Source organism: Aquila chrysaetos, assembly GCF_900496995.4.
Source record: "Aquila chrysaetos chrysaetos chromosome W unlocalized genomic scaffold, bAquChr1.4 W_unloc_6, whole genome shotgun sequence".
Lineage (NCBI taxonomy): Eukaryota > Metazoa > Chordata > Aves > Accipitriformes > Accipitridae > Aquila > Aquila chrysaetos.
In genome coordinates, this window is record NW_024470326.1 from 308,851 (window position 1) to 325,862 (window position 17,012).

At 50.7% G+C, this 17,012-nt stretch overlaps 1 pseudogene; it reads left to right on the forward strand.

Annotated features, from left to right (window-relative positions):
* Positions 1-7,802: 7,802 nt before the first annotated feature.
* LOC115337740 lies at positions 7,803-17,006 on the forward strand (annotated as a pseudogene).
* Positions 17,007-17,012: the final 6 nt, after the last annotated feature.

Here is a 17,012-nt window from a genome sequence, read left to right on the forward strand (position 1 = left end):
ACAGGCATTGGCAAATCCTTAGAAAACCACGGCTTGGTGTTGGAAGCAAGGAAGTAGGCACAGGCACAGGCACAGGACAGTGTAACTGTGGGGGAGATGGCCAGGGCCTTGGTGGGGCTTGGACACCCCAAAAGAGCAGAGACCCTTGTTCTCCTGGCTACGGCTACTGTCTCTTCCACTGAGACCCTGTCATGGTTTAACTGCAGCCAGCAACTAAGCACCAGGCAGCTGCTCACTCGCTTCTCCCCCACCCAGTGGGTTCGGGGAGAGAATTGAGAAAAAAAGTAAAACTTGTGGGTTGAGATAAGAACAGTTTAAAAGGACAGAAATGAAGAAAAGAATAATGATAATAATAACAACAATAAAATGACAATAATATAATAAAAGGCTTGGAATATACAAAACAAGTGATGCACAATGCAGTTGCTCACCATTCACTGACTGATGCCCTGGTAGTTCCCTAGCAGCGATCCGCTCCCCCCCGGCCAACTGCCCCAGTTGATATACTAGGCATAACATAACATGGCATGGAATATCACTTCGGCCAGCTTGTTCTGCTGTCTTGGCTGTGTCCCCTCCCAGCTTCTCCTGCCCATCCAGCCTTCTTGCTGACTGGGCCTGAGAAGCTGAAAAATCCTTGACTTAGTATAAACACTACTTAGCAACCGCTGAAAGCCTCAGTGTGTTATCACCATGCTTCTCATACTGAATCCCAAACATAACACTATACCAGCTACTAGAAAGAATATTAACTCTATCCCAGGCAAAACGAGAACAGACTCCCTATAGGACACGAGACCCTTACACCTCTAGTGCCTCTTGCCTCCTTACCTACCCTCCACAGACCCTGCGAGGTGGCCTACCGATGACCAGCACCTGGCATCACACACTCCCACGTCACATCCCACCTTTTTTTCCCAGGAAAAGCCCTGAGCATCCCAAGGAGGAAAGGAAACTCCTCCCCAGGGGATGGGGGTCAGGGCTTCACCATCCAGCTTGCTGAAGTACATCAAGGACATTCACAGTGACCTCTAAATTTAAATTTCCTCCTGTACCCAGTGCCTCCAACTTCCTGCTGCACCAACCCCCAGGGACAGGAACTTTGTCTGCTCATTCCCTGCATGGTCTCTTCAGTGACGGACTTCAGCAGGGCCTGCTAACACCCTCACAAACCTGGAGGTTTGCTTCTGACTTGGACTTCTGTAGAGGCTTGGTCAGTCTCTAAGGAGCTGCAGTTCAGGAGCTCGGCACCAGAGGGCTCATTTGCATGCAAAACACCCCAAGTTGCCAAGCCTGGGCATAATTTGCCTTTAGTCTTGTGGTAGGCTGACCCTGGCTGGGTGCCAGCTGCCCACCAAAGCCACTCTATCACTCCCCCTCCTCAGCTGGACAGGGGAGAGAAAATATAAGAAAAGCCTCGTGGGTCAAGATAAGGACAGTTTAATAAAATGAAAGCAAAGGTCGCGCGCAAAAGCAAAGAAAATCAAATGATATTATTCTCTACTTCCCATCAGCAGGCAATGTCTAGCCACTTCCTGGGAAGCAGGGCTTCAGTACGTGTAGTGGTTCCTCCAGAAGACGAAAATACTCCCCTTCCATCTCCCTTTACTTAGCTTTTATAGCTGAGCTAACGTCATATGGTATGGAATATCTGTTTGGTTAGTTTAGGTCAGCTGTCCTGGTTATGTCCCCTCCTAAGATCTTGCCCAGCCCCAGCCTGCCGTGGAGGGGGCAAAAATGTTGGAGAGACAGCCTTGATGCTGTGCCAGCGCTGCTCAGCAGTAGCCAAAACACTGGTGTGTTATCAACACCTTTCTAGCTACCAGTGCAGAGCACAACACTACGAGGGCTGCTATGGGGAGAATTAACTCCATCTCAGCCAGACCCAATACAAGGCTTCAATTTTTCTGTGGTGAATTAGAGACATTTCAGGAGTGTGGTCAAAGTGAGAAGATGTCAAAGCAAAGAGACTAAGTGAATGAAATGCTTGATTTTGAATAGCCAATTCTGCATTCATCCCAATGTATTTGGGTTACAGGAATGTCTTCAAGTAGAGTCTGCACCACCTACACCCATGTGGCTGGCCTGGCAGAGCCACCCGCAGCAGGGGGAAGCCCCATCTCCCAGGCTGAGGCACGCAGTCAAGATGCAAACGTCTGCAGTGCCCACTTCTTACAGGCCTCCAGGCAGAGCGGGACCAATATTTCATGACCCTCTGAGGCTGAACCATCAATCTCAGTTCCGCCCATCTCTTCCTCCATCCATCCATCCATCCCTCCTTCCTCCCTCCATCCTTCCAGATGTCCTGTATGCAATAATATAATAAAAGACACCCACTGATCATCCACCCTCATCCAGAAATCCAGTCCTTTCATCCTGGAAAGCCATGAGGTTGGTCTCTCATGGTCCACCCTGGATAAATCCATGCTGGCCATGCCCAGTCACCTCCTACATCTTCCCAGAAATATCATCCAGGAGGACATGCTCGAGGGACACACTGCTCTGCAATATGAGGTCAAACAGCCTTTTCTTCCCCTGGTCATCCTCTGGCCTGTGTTGGAAGAGAGCTGTCAACTTTTTGGCAAGGCATCAAGCACTTGTCCTGATCTCCATGATCCGTCAAAAGTGATGCAGAGTGAGCCTCGCTACAAAATTGGCTTGCTCCCTCCCCAGCCTTGGATGATTCCCCTCCGCTCCCAGGGGCTGTTCAACACTGAGATTGCTCAAGTAACCTCTGACTTGATCCCCACTTACTGCTGGTTGCTTTCCTCCAGGGTCCTGTTGCCAGTCACAAAGGCCTGGCAGAAGTCACAGCCAAAGAAGTCATTAAGTTCCTCAGCCTTACCTGCTCCTACACTTAGGGAGCTCAGCAGCAGGCCCACATGATCCCTGTCTATTCTTTTACTGTTAAGGAACCAGTATCAGCTCATCTTGCTGCCTCTATCCTGCCCTGCATCTCTCAAGACAATGGGACCTTTGGCTTTGGCATCATCCCTACATCCTGGGACAAGGTTTCGACATTCTGTCTGCAGCTTTCCCTGCTTCCACCTCCTGCCTGCTGCCTTCTTGCCCTGGAGCTCAGTCAGTTCACACAAGCAGCCTCGGAGATGGTTGCTTCTCTTCAAGGGTATTTGGGGAGATCATTCCTGTGCTTGGAAGAGGCTGTCCTGTAAGGCCTATCAGATTTCCCATGCTCCTTCACTCTTCAGAGCTCCTTCCCATGGCACCACTTGTCTCAGCCTCCTGAGTTTGTCCAAGTCTTCTCCTCTGGAGTCCCAGGTCTGTGCTCTCCTGCTGGCCTTACTCACTGCCCTTTAGTGAGTGATAACCCCTAATTCATGGCCATGACAGCCAAGACTGACACTGAATATCATTGCATCCCTAACCAGCTGTTCCTTGTTGGCCAGGATCAGGTCCAGGTGAGAATCACCCTTGGTGGCCCACCTGGCAGCTGGCTGAAGAAGTTGTCCCAATAGCCAACTTCAGGCTGTTGGCACGCTGTTGCTTTGCCTTGCCAGGGAATGCCAGGGCACTTAAAGTTGTTCACCACAGGAACCTGCTCATGAACCTGGAGACTTCCTGGGGCTGCTGACAAAAGACCTTTTCTGTTTCCTCTCCCTGAGCAAGCAGTTTGTAACTGCAAACACCAGGTCACTCCTGCTGACTCCTGCTCTCATCCTAAATGACAAAAGCTAACCCAACCTGTTGTCTGTCACATAGAGGACCCCCACAAATCCAAGCTTCCCCTTCATACAGGGGACATAGTCCTCATCCTCCCTGCTGCTCCCTGGGCAGAGCCTGTAGCCCTCCATTGCAGCACCACAGCTCAGCAAGCTGTCCCACCACGTCTCATTTCATCCAAAACCATCACAGTTCTGTGACAAGCCACGCGTCTCCAGCTCCTCCTGGCAGTGCACATTTGGGCCACGGCATCTCAGCTGTGGCAGCGTAGTGGACCGCAGACTTCTCACAGGGAAACCTGAACACTGGTCCTGACCAGAAAAAGATTGAACATCGAGTTCTTAGGGCTGCGCTGCGCTGCACCCTGCTGCGCGTCCAGCACGGCCATCAAACTTGTGTAATACTGCACAGATCCCTGGGCCACAGGACAACCTCAGCAGCATATTATCACACACGAGCCTGCAGGCAGGTCCCACTCTGTACTGGACATCATGCCTCCTGCGTGGCCTTGCCTGTATCTAACCGTGCAGCAAAACATTCTCATAAAAACATCATTTCTGTTTGACTGTTGAGACGATGAGTAGAGTTGTTCCTTGTAAGGAAATCCTATAGTAGCTTGGATGACCAAAAGAGGAGACTGTTTTCTATGGATGGGGTCTGCATGCTTTGCTGCATTCAGGTAGAAGGCCCTGTTCAATGCTACACCACCTGGGGTTCTCACCATCTAAAGGGGCCTAAGATGATCTGCATGATTCTCTCCTTATAGTGTTAATGATGATGAGCATAATTTTAAAATGCAGCTCACTGTGTCCGAGTTCCTTTCTTACTGGGGTCATACCAGACCAGCACCTCCTCGAGAAAAAAAAACACTCTCTCAGCACCCTTGGATGCAGCCCCTATGGTTCCCATGGACTGGTAAGGGTGTAGTTTGCTTGAGTAACCCCGCGCTTGATCCCCATCCACTGCTGGTTGTTCTCCTCCAGAGTCCTGCCTCACAGCTCAAAGGCCTGGGAGACCTTGCTGGTATTAACCGAGGCTGTGACGTAGAGTACCTCAGATCTATCTAGAGCTACTCTTCCTCATTTCAGCAGTGGTCCTACCTTATCTCTTTTGCTTCTGTAACAGTTCCTGAAGTACCAAAAGTTCATCTTGGTGCCCTTGAAACCCTTTTTGAGCTTCCACCGAGTTTTGACATGGACCATTGCTGTGCTTGGAGGATGATGTCCTTGAAGACAAGATGTATCCAGGCACACTCTGAAAATTCTTGGTCTTTTCATTGACTGGACCATCAAGGGAGTGAGTAAAAACCCCTGTGTGACATGCTTCCTGTTCATGGAATGCCTGCAGCTCTTGGGTGAAGAAGGAGCAGACCTTGCCTCATGATGGCATCTGACGACTGATGCCTCTGACTGATGCCTTTAGTGTATGGCAAACAGGCACCAAATCGCACTCTCTGTGATGCCGTCTGGGACATCTGTGATGCACCCACCCTGAATGGGAATTGCTTTCCTGCAGCTCCTGTGAGGTCCCTGCCAGCCTTGGCATCTCGTGTAGCTCTGTGGCCCTGGATTTGGACATGAAACAGAGTACGTGCCCTGAATTCTGTTAGGCAGTGTGGGGACGAACCTGGGACACATGACACTATAGTCAGTGGAGGTATAGTAAATTCAGCTGATGGAAAAGAGAGAGACCCAGCTCTCGCTATGGTACATGACTGCAAGCGTTCATATGAATACCTGTGTCAAGTGCCATGAAGATAAGGAGTAGGAAAAGGTTCTTTTGGCCTTTAGTTGGGCATAAGCTGCCATGTCACTTGGCCAAAGGAAGTTCCCACCAGGCTCATACATGATTCCCAAGATGTTGCCCTGTCTCTATGAACTTCTCCGTTACAGTTTGCTGTTACCTACATGTATCTTGGACCACCTCTGGCCGTTCAAATGTCACCAGGGATTTGCATCTGAACACCTGACTCCTGCCTTTGCTCTCCCTTAATTCAGATGGGAGCTGAGACAAGGAGCTCACATGCAGGTGTCTATTTTGCTCACACGTGAACTGAGGCAAGAGGAATCCCACCTCCTGTGGCTTTGTGGTGTGCATGGGAGGCAGCTGAGCCTCCTTCCAATGCCATGAGTAGAAAGGCAGGATGATTTGCCTCCATTGTCCCATGGATCCCTTCCCTCAGCAGGGGTAAAGGAGATCCCTGCCTGCCTCTCTCTGGGGATCCTGTGTAACAATATGACCAAAAAATGTGGCATGTAGATGGAAGTTTGTCTCCGAGAGGAGAATTTTATTACAGGAAAGAAGTGTCTCTCCCTAGCTGAGGGAAGCAACACCAGTGATTGCTTCAGCCTGTTTCCCAGCAGGTTCCCCTGGAGCCCCAGGGACACCAGGAGGGAGCCCAGAGGGGGCAGAGAAAGTGCTGCCTTGGGCTGGTCCTCTGCTGCTGAGCTGGGCTGGGCTCCTGGGGTGGAGGGAGCTCCTGGCAAGCAGGCAGCATTTCAGAGAGACAGCTCTGCCCAGGAGCAGCTCCTCTGCAAAGCGCAGCAGGGCTGAGGGCACTGCCTGCAGGCACTGAGGGGAGAGAAGTGAGGAAGAGAGTGAGGTTAAAGGCAGTCTGGGGTGGGAGGAGAGAGGAGAGATGACTTGGAGAAAAATCTTCACAGCCCTTCACAGGGTAAGTCTCTGGCTGCAGGGCAATTCCTGGAATGACCTCTTAAACCTGGCACATCCCACAGCCTATGGGATCTGTCAGGAGGACTCTCACAGTTTGTGCAGTGTAGAGAAAAAGGACGCGCTTTGGAGCAGAGGTTCCCTGCTGCACCCTCAGAGGGACAGGGCATGTCAGCTGCCTTCACCCGGGGATGGCTGCGGAGTGTGAAGCTGGGTGTGCAGCCAGGGGTGCCCAGGGCTGTCCTGCTGAGCAGGGTCCCTGCACCCCAGGGGGCTGTGTGCTGGGGCAGGGACTCTGCCGCTGGTCAGGGTAAGTACTCAGCCTGCCTGGGGAGCTCCAACAGCAGAGTGGGGAGAAGCTGTGGGTGGAAGAAGCAACTTGCAGCAGGGCAGGGTCCTTCTGCTGACAAGAGGGTGCTGTGTGGGTCAGGTCTGCTCACAGCTCCAGATCAGCCCCGGGGCATTTCTGAGGCCACTTTTCAAGGGGAAGGTCAAAGCAGGGATTGCTAAAAACCTAAGAGTTTCCTGAGTTTGTGTTTTCAGTTTCCTACTCTTGGGGAGTTTTGAGAGAAATGGAAAAGGAGCTGTCATGCTTGAACAGCTCACTGAGACTCGGGAGCTGTAACTCTGAGGGATCAGTCAGTCTGACAGGAGCCTCCTGAAGTAGAGCACAGGGACTGAGAACAACTGCCTGGCTGTGCTGGTGCCTGGGAGGTGGCATGCACAGCTGGGGAAGGGTAACTCTTTCCTGATTTCCCTGCTGCCTCTCCCTTTGCCTCTCTGAGACAGACCATCACTGCTTTTTTCCTTGGTTCTCCACTTGTCTGTGTTACTGTTACCTTGTTTCTGCTGTCAGGCTCTCTGGGGTGGGAGTTTCAGCTGCAGGGTCACACACTCATCTTATGGGTCCTCCCATGCAGCTGTGTCCAAGGGAACAAGCTTACAGGTGTCCAAGCTCTCCTCCAAGCTCTGGGGCTGTGGGCAATGCTGTCTGTGGGGCTGGGGAAAGAGCTGATTCTCCCTTACAGAGATGCCAGCACAGTAGGTCACTTGGCTGTCACCTCAGAGCGTCCTTCCAAGCTGTGAGCTGCCCTGCAGGATGCAAACCTGTCTCACAGCAGCTTTCTGTTATCAGAAAGCCCCATGGAGAAGCACAGAGATGCTATGACTGAGGAAATGCTCTTGGGCTGGTGAAATGAGCCCAGTGTCTCCTTGCCTAGAAGCAGGGTGCTGAGACTTTGAGAAAGGGTGAGACATTTGGTGGTCTGCAGTGGATGTCTCTGCTCTCAGTAGTGTCTGGTGGCTTTTCAGGGTAAAATATGGGAGCGTGATCACCCTCCACCTCAGACAGGTGCAAGCACAGTGGAAGTGGGAACTAGACAGAAGGACAGAGCAGCTCCCCTCTCTCTGCACGAAGCCACAGGCAATCCTCCTGACTTGCCTGGCTCATGATGTTCTCCCAGACTGCAGCAGAAATGCTGAAGGCTTCCGAAATCCAGGAATATTACCAGGTGACATAGGGAAGAGCTGTTAAAAACCGCCCTCTTCTCAAACATGCTCGGATTCTGTTTTCTTAGCCCTGGGAGTGCAGATGTTGACACTTTTCATTAGGAGCAGTATCATCTGACCAATTCAAAACACCAGGACTGACCTCTCCTGATGGACACCATTCCCAGAAACCCACTGCTGCAGAGCAGGGCTGATTCCTTGGCAACCAGTAGGCAGAGGTCCTGCTTCTCACAGCACACCTCAGCCAGCACCATGCAGAGCTCCATCAACACAGCTGAACAGAGATCTGTTTGAAATGAAAAAGGTGCAGTGAGCATGTAGTGTGAGAAATGTCTTTGATATTGCTCAAAGAATTATGGGCTAACATGTCACTGCCCTTGCCTCCTTGTTCAGTGCTCCACACCCAGAGGCAGCAGATGTCCACACAGCAGCTCCATCACACAGTTCCTCCTCCTGGCTTTTGCAGACAACGCGGGAGCTGCAGCTCTTGCACTTCTGGCTCTTCCTGGGCATCTACCTGGCTGCCCTCCTGGCCAACGGCCTCATCATCACCGCCGTAGCCTGTGACCACCGCCTCCACACCCCCATGTACTTCTTCCTCCTCAACCTCTCCCTGCCTCGACCTGGGCTCCATCTCCACCACTGTCCCCAAAGCCATGGCCAACTCCCTCTGGCACACCAGGGCCATCTCCTACCCAGGATGTGCTGCCCAGGTCATTTCTGTTTAGTCTTTTTGATCTCAGCAGAGTACTTTATTCTCACTGTCATGGCCTACGACCGCTACGTCGCCATCTGCAAACCCCTGCACTACGGGACCCTCCTGGGCAGCAGAGCTTGTGTCCACATGGCAGCAGCTGCCTGGGGCAGTGGGTTTCTCAATGCTGTGCTGCACACAGCTAACACATTTTCAGTACCCCTCTGCCAAGGCAATGCTGTGGACCAGTTCTTCTGTGAAGTCCCCCAGATCCTCAAGCTCTCCTGCTCAGATGCCTACCTCAGGGAAGTTGGGGTACTTGTATTTTCTTTCTGTTTAGCTGTTGGGTGTTTTGCTTTCATTGTGCTGTCCTATGGGCAGATCTTCAGGGCTGTGCTGAGGGTCCCCTCTGAGCAGGGATAGCACAAAGCCTTTTCCACCTGCCTCCCTCACCTGGCTGTGGTCTCCTTGTTTGTAAGCACTGGCCACGTTTGCCTACCTGAAGCCCCCCTCCATCTCCTCCCCATCCCTGGACCTGCTGGTGGCAGTTCTGTACTCGGTGGTGCCTCCAGCCGTGAACCCCCTCATCTACAGCATGAGAAACCATGAGATCAAGGATGCCCTGAGAAAACTAATCACTGGATGCTTTTCAGTAGGAATAAACTGCCTCTTGTCTTCTGCATAGTACTTATATCTCTTTGCAGACCAAACCTGTCTTTTGCTGGTCTTTTTATGGTGATTTTTGGGTGTGGTTTTTATTTCTTCTATTTCACTTTCTTTTACTTATCTGAAAGCTTTCCACAAAGAAATGTCTGTCTTCCTCTGGTTTCTAATTCACAGTCGATCCAGATTTTGTGTCCTGGAGGCTGTGCAAATGAGCTATGCCCTCTGTGTGTTTAAACAAAATAAAGGGCCCTGCAGTGACTTGTTCTTCTGAGATCCTTCCTCCAAGACCTTCTCTGCAGCTGCAGGGAGCAGTGCCTGTGTGCAGAGGGGAAGAAGAAAAGAGTCCAGGCACAGCAGCAGTGCCAGGGAGCACCAGCGCTTGGTCTTTCCCCAGCTGCTCTCTTCCCACTTCCATGCTTTCCTTCTGAACCCTTTGGTTGGTGGAAGACCTGAGTGCTCCTCAAGCATGGTTAGAGTCCTGCTGTGTGGCAGGCCTGTGGCCGCAGGCACTTGTGTGACAGAGCTGGCCTCCATTGCAGCATTTCCATCAGACAAGTGGATCTCCCCATGCCTTGTGCCACAGATGCCCCCCAGCCTCTGGGCCTCAGCCCCTCTCCGCCCCCGAGGAGCTGCTGTGCCCTTCAGAGGGTCTGGGGCTGTGGGGTGAGTGCCCAGAGCTCTGCCGCACCCTGTGGTGGGCACTGGTGTGGGGCCATGCCAGACTGGGCTGTGCTGGGGAGAGGGCAGGGAACGTGGAGAGAGGTCAGGGGAAGTGGGAAGAGTTTAGGGGGAGCTGGTCTGGGCTGGAAAGCGCCCAGGAGAGAAAAGTATCAGTGTAGAGCTTGCAGTGTGTGACCACGCAGAGCAAGGACTCACACCGGGGGTTTGTGGTGCAGAGGCAGGGCTTGCGGCAAGCATGGAAGACACGCAGGTGCAGAGCACAGAAGAGGCCGGTCGGTGCCCTTGTGGTGTGGTCAGACAGGGAAGGTGGCTCGGGGTCTTCATCACTCCCAACATCTCTTTTTGGCCATGTCCAGCACTTGCCAGTTATTCCAGGTTTACGGGTAAGTTTGGCTGTGAGGCCACCTCCACCTTCCTGCTGGGCCAAGGGCTGGTGTGGGGGAACAGACAGCCCTGCCCAGCCTTGCTCCTTCCCCAGACCCTGGCAGACCCTGGCGCAGAGCTGTCTGCAAAGCTCCACATGGGACAAGGCTGGGGCAGGGCAGGGGTCGGGTGCTGGGGCAGCTGCAAAAGTAGGAGGGTGATGGAGGAACTGTGATCTGAAGGCCGCCATTGGGATCACAAATGGGGAGAACTTTCCCACCCCTGATGCTCCCCTCCCCCATGCTGTGCCTGCAGAGTGGGGCTGTAAGACCACGTATGGGCAGTGGGTCTGGGCCAGAACAGGGACAGAAGCAGCTGCCAGGAGCTTTCAGCAAGGACAGGTACAAAGCGGGAATTTCTATATATTGCCTTTGTTGTGGAGGTATGTGTGTAGGAAAAGAAAAGCTCACCTGGAGATGCTGATTGCAAGGGAATTCAGAAGCAAACAGAAGACCTTTGGTCACTTCTGAGAGACCAAGGCTGAACAAGGAAAATGCAGGCCTGCTGCTGACTGGGCAAGGTGATTTAATAACAGCAGACACAGCTGGGGCTGAAGGAATGAATGCCTGCTGTGCCTGAGCCTTTACTGAAATGGTCTCCAGGTCCTGTGCTCAGGGAAAGGCTTCAAGGAAGAGGAGAGCATGCACTGGCATGAAAGTCATGAATTCCCGCAAGGTCAGATGCCAGTTTCTGTCCCTGCAGGGGACTAATCCTGGCAATGACACAGGCGGGGGGCTGCCTGGCTGGGAGGAGGCCTTTTGGAAAGGTCTTGGTGGAAAGCAAGATGGACAGGACACAGCTGTGTGTCCTGGCACAAGGAAGGACAGGATCACCCTGCGCTACATGACCAGGAGCACGGCCAAGCGATTGAGGGAAGAGATTATGCGGAACACTGTGTACAGATTTCAGATCCCAATATAGGAAAGGTGTTGGCAAGCTGGAGCCAGTTTAGCAAAGGGCCCCCATAATGGTCCGAGGCAGGAACACTTTAGGTGTGAGGAGAGGCTGAGGGAGCTGGGCTTGTCCAGCCTGGAGAAAGGAAGATCTTGGGCAAAACATGTAGCAGCATTGCATTGTTCCCAGGAAGACTGAGTCAGGCTCGTGTCCATGGTACAAGACACAAGGACAAGAGGCAATGGGCTGAAACAAGGTGGGTAGTGCACATATAGAGAAATACATTTCCAGCGTGAGGTTAGTCAAATGCTGGAAGCTGTTTCCCAGGGAGTTTGTGCCAGGCTGTATCCCAGAAAGTGACTAAGGTGTCTTTGGATAAAGCCCTGAGTAATCTGGTGTGGCCCTGCTTTGAGCAGGAGGTTTTTCCAAAAACATCCTGAGGTCCCTTCCACCCTAAGTGATGCTGTCCCTCCCTTCCCCTTCATGCTTTCGATTTAGCAAGAGCTCTCAGGTTCTCCCTGACCACAGAAATAATTCACATCAGGTGCAGGGATGATTTATATGTGCCCCCATACATACAGGCCTGAGCATATCAAGAATCCATCAATATGTGGTTTTGAGATTTCCCCAGGTGTATCAGTATCTATTAAAAAAAATAAATAAAAATTAAGGCATTTATCTTCCAAAACACAAACACATGCAACATAGCTTTCTGAATCTTTGGTAGCAGACTTGAAGTAGTGGCAGGGGTAGCGGGGCATCCTGCTGAAGTGAAATAAGTTGAGTTTTGATTTTGAGGCAACAGAAGGAGGACATGTATTTCAGGGTTGGCATATAGAGAGAAATAGAAGATTCAAGCAAGAGTGGGGCTGTGATAGCTTGGATGCAAGAGAAGCGTGATCAGGGTATTGGAAGAAGGCAGACAGGCTGTGGGGCACTCACAGGCATTGGCCAATCCTTGCTTGACCACAGCTTTGTGTTTGAAGCAACAGCCAGTAAGGACAGAAGGGCATCATTATGGCTTGGCAGATCCCAGGGTCCAAGTGTGGTGGGGAAATGGGGACGTAGCTAAAGTCTGCGGGGAAACCAGCACAGGCATAGGACAGTGTAGGACAGCCTGCAATGGGGATGACTGAGGGCATTGCAGCAGGTGAGACCACCACCAGCCAACACAACTGAGATCCTTATCCTCTCCACCCTGGCTGCTGTCTCTTCCACTGAGGCCCATGAGAAGACACCAGGTTCTTACAGCCCCAGGGTGTTGTTGCCTCCTCACCCACCCTCTGTTAATCCTGTCCTGCACTTGGCATTGCACAGCCCCACATACCACTGCTCCCCAGAAGATCTGCATGCATCCCGTGAGGTAACAGGTCTCCTTTCCCAGCAGACGGGTGTCAGGGCTTGGCTGTCCTGCTTGGTGAAACATATCAAGGGTTTTCACAGCCACATTCCACGCATGATTTTCCACCTCTAAGCAGTGCCTCTGACTTCCTGCTTCACCAGCTCCCAGGGATGGTCCTTTTTCTGGTCCTGCCCTCCATGGCCTTTTCAGGGATGGCCCTCACTGGAGCCCACTAACACGCTCGGAAACTTGGAGGCTTGCTGCTGACTTTGAAGTCTCTAGGGGCTTCTTCAATCTTTCAGGATCTGCAGTTCAGAAAGTCAGCACCAGAGGGCTCATTAACATGCAAAACACCCTAACAATTCCAGCTGCTGTGCATCATTTTCCTTTAACTCTTCAATTCTGATGTGGTTAATTAGAGCAGGTTCAGGAGTGTAATCAAAGTGAGATGATATGAACACTAAACAACACCAAAAAGAAAAGGTTTATTTTTCTCCACGTTGTTTTACTGCTTATACCTGAATTGATATTATCAGTCTCTAATTGATATTGATCCTGTGCATCTCCTAATGCAGTCTAAATAGATATGAAAATCCAGAGCCTTCATGTTCCACAGCCTATGGTCAGTTTTCATCCCTACCCCCAAACTACCATGTCTCTCATCAGCCACCTGGGACTTGGAGCAGCCCTGTTCCAATCTGAGCTTTCGCCACTGAAGGCTGTAGCTGCATGTTTCAGCCTGTTGGCACCAATTCCCACCTGTTTTTCTTGGAGATTGAGAGGCACACAGACACAGAAGCGTTTTTCTTAATTGCCAACAAGCAAAAACAAAGGAAGGCATACTTCAGTAAAAAATAAAAGACATTCTTCAGCTAGGTGTTAAGTCCACATTACCTAAGTCCACATTACCTCCACTGAAACCTGCTTCCTACAGAGGATAACCTTAGACCAACAGAAAACACATTTTTTGTTTAATCACAGATGCCAGGACCTCCCCAATAGTTCCCTGTCCTTGACTTTGTTTGTTTGTCCATACTCGCTCTTTTGCAGACAGCGTGTCACACACTGAAGTCACGAGCTCCCTCAACTCACAGAGAGAAGCAAAGAGACAAAGGGAAGGAAATGCTCCCTTCTGAATAGCCAAATCTGCACCAACCAACCCCAACATATCTGGGTTACAGGCACATCTTCAAGCAGACGCTACATCATCTAGACACACTTGGTTTTCATTCGCTGTTTGGAAAATTACAGGTGACTCCCTTGTAGGTGAAGGCAGGGATGACAGCAATCACCTCTCACACTAGACACCTTGGGTGCAATTGCCCAGGCTTCCCTTGCTAGTCAAGGGAGAGAAATCACTTGTCTCAGCCAAGAGGCTTTGACACACCCTGCCTGTCCACCAGCTCATGCTCCAGACGTTCTGCCTTAGGTGTGCATCACATTTCTATGTCCCACATGAAGTCTTCAGCTACCTCAGGGTATCTTGGAGGCAGTGGCCACCCCCGTGTGGGGGAACATATTTAGCTAACGGTCACAAAAGCATTCCAGACGCCTTTAGAAGGCCTTGAGCAGAATAAACAAGAAGACAAAAAAAAAAAAAAGAATTATGCCAATTAGAACAACACAGGTGCATATTACACGATAAAGGGAACTTGGCACAAAGAACCTCAATTTGGCAGTTTATCTTGACCAATTAGACTGAGACAAGTCTGGCATGTGTTAGTTAGTGTAACCAATTATGTCCTATGTTTATGCGCGTGTACAGAGTTAGTATAACCAATTATATCTTATGTTTATGCGTGTGGACACTATATGCTTGCATGCAGCAACCAATCAGAGATTTTAAGGAACTTAGAGAATTGTATAAGAATGATCTGCTATGCTCAATAAACTGGCGACTTTGATCATCATATTGGTGTCCTGTCGTCCGTCCCCGCATGGAATTTCTCTACACCCGTGTGGGCAACGGCATCAACCCATGAGTGGAGATGATAGGTATAAGTTGAAACATATCCAGAAAAGAGCTTGGTGTAATAAGTGTGTAAGAAGTCTCCATTTCCAGAGTTTTGAGGGTTTTCTATAAATCCTCAGGATTGCTTTCTCTATTGGCTGTTGACATGGAACAGCAAGCTGATTACACTTTCTCTCCCTCTACATAAATCTAGATTTATACAGTCATTTCTAAAATGCATTACCTATGAACATGTTGAATGGTGAAAACTGTTCTCAGGACAAGTTTATAATAAAGCGTTTGACATCTGCATTTCATATCTAAACAGAGCTGAGAGCAATGGAGTTCGGAGAGGTTGGACAGGGCCCACTATTATTTCTTTGCTATCAAGCAATGTCCAAAATTGGTAGCACTTCCCACCTATCATCCCTTTTTTGGGGTGGCCAAATCTTTATGGGCTATACAATGGCATAACATTGTGGCCCTCCAAGTGCCAGACCCCAACCGATACACCACAGAGGCCCAGAGCACAGCCGATGAAAGGAAATGCCATTCCTATTTGACAACCTGATAAACTTCTCCAATGAAATGGCTGCCTTGGTGGATGAGTAAGGCTTTTGACACTGTCTCCCATAAAATCCTCACAGAGAAGCTGCTGAAGGAGAGGCTGGATGAGCAGAGAGCGAGGTGGATTGAAACCTGACTGAATGGCCGGGCCCACAGACTGGTGATCAGTGGCACGAGGTCTCACTGCAGGCCAGTCACCAGTGGTGCACTGCAGGGGTCAACACTGGGTCCAGTCCTGTCCCTTCAAACCTCTACTCTAGTTTTGTGGTCCTGTGATATCCTTCAGGGAAATCAGCGCTACCGGACACCTCTCTGAAGTGTCAGCGCACTGATGTGCGCAGCGAGCTGAGCAAAGAGGAGGAATTAGACGTCTGTGTGTGGTTCCAGTGAGCGACAGTCTCATGTGGAGAGCACAGACGGTGTGAGATAGCACACAGCAGGAGTGCGGCCAAGGATGGACAGGCTTGTAAGGCAAGGAGGGGGAGATGCCCTTTAGGATAGAGAGAGCAGTGGGAATGCATGGATCTCTGCCTTGGGACAGGTGGTGGGCCTTCTGTGAGCTCACGGGTCGGGATCAGCATGCAGACCAACACTGTCCCGAGTGAGCACCATAACAGGCAGAACCCAAGTCATGGACTAAATGAACTCGATGGATGTTTTGTGGCCATTTTATGGTCATTTTACAGGAGTGGTCCGTCGAGTAAGGGAATGACATCTGTGCTTAAATGAAAGGATGGGAAGGGGTGATGGTTACTGAGTTTGTATTGGACAGTGTGAGACCTGAGCATGCTGTAAGCAGAACGGAATAAGAGGGGGATTTTGTCCTGTTTTTGCTGGGATGGAGTTAATTTTCTTCATAGCAGCTCATGGGGCTGCGTGTTTTGGATTTGTGACCAAAACAGTGTTGATAACACAGGGATGTGTTAGTTACTGCTGAGCAGTTCTTGCACACTATCAAGGCCTTTTCTGCTTCTCACCCCGCCACCACCAGTGAGTAGGCTGAGGGTGCACAAGAAGTTGGCAGGGGACACAGCTGGGGCAGCTGACCCCAGCTGGCCAAAGGGATATTCCAGAGCATAAGATGTCACGCTCAGGTAATAAAAACTGGGGAAAGAAGAAGGAAGGGGGGACATGCAGAGTTACGGTGTTTGCCTTCCTACGTCACCATTACACGTGATGGAGCCCTGCTTTCCTTGAGATGGCTGAACATCTGCCTGTCGATGGGAAGGAGTGCATTAATTCCTTATTTTGCTTGGGACTCATTCACAGCTTTGCTTTACCTATTAAAATATCCTTACGTGACCCCATGAGTTTTCTCACTTTTACTCTTCTGATTCTCTCCCTCATCCCACTGGGGAGGAGTGAGTGAGCGGTTGTTGATGAGCTGAGCTGCCTACTCTGATTAACCAAAACACCCCAGCCTCTCTAGGTCTCTCTGGACGGTAGCTCTGCCCTCCAGCATCTTGACTGGCTCTTCCATGCTTTAGTGGCATCTGCAACCCTGACAACTGCGCACTCCATCAGTTCCTTGAGGTCATTGGTAAAGATGTTAACCAGGAGAGATCCCAGGATGAACACTTACAGTTCTCCAGGTGTTACTGGTCTGCAGGCAGAGAACCACACTTTCACCTCAACCCTCCAAACCCACCATCCAACCAGCCATCCAGACTGTAATGCCTTTACTTGGGTACAAGAATAGGCAAGCATATAGTGGGAGGATGGTGTTGAAAGCCTTGCTGAAACCCAGGGAAATGACACCCACTGCTCTCCTCTCATCCAGAAAAGCAGTCCTCTTCATCACAGAAAGGTGAGGGGATGGCCAGGCATGACCTACCCTTGGCAATTCAAGTCACTCTCCCTTCCAGGTTCCCAGAAATGGGATTCAGAAGGACAAGCCCTGTGACACAGCCTTCACCAAAGTGAGGTGAAACAGC